Genomic DNA, 278 nt, shown 5'->3' with positions numbered 1-278 from the left:
ATACATACATACATACATACATACATACATACATACATACATACATACATACATACATATATATATAAGCTTAGATATACAAGTAGAGCACACAAATGCATAGTTTTATGCACATACGCATTTGCAAGCATACATACAAGACAAAAAGAAATAGTCTTCAAGAATTGAAGCTAGTATACTAACAAATGTTCCCATTTTGAAGTTCTTAAGATATAGATAAATTTACTTTTAGCTATTTATGCTCATATATATATATATATATATATATATATATATAT

Source organism: Octopus bimaculoides, chromosome 11 (assembly GCF_001194135.2).
Source record: "Octopus bimaculoides isolate UCB-OBI-ISO-001 chromosome 11, ASM119413v2, whole genome shotgun sequence".
Classification (NCBI taxonomy): Eukaryota; Metazoa; Mollusca; class Cephalopoda; order Octopoda; family Octopodidae; genus Octopus; species Octopus bimaculoides.
Note: the sequence above shows the minus strand (reverse complement) of the source record.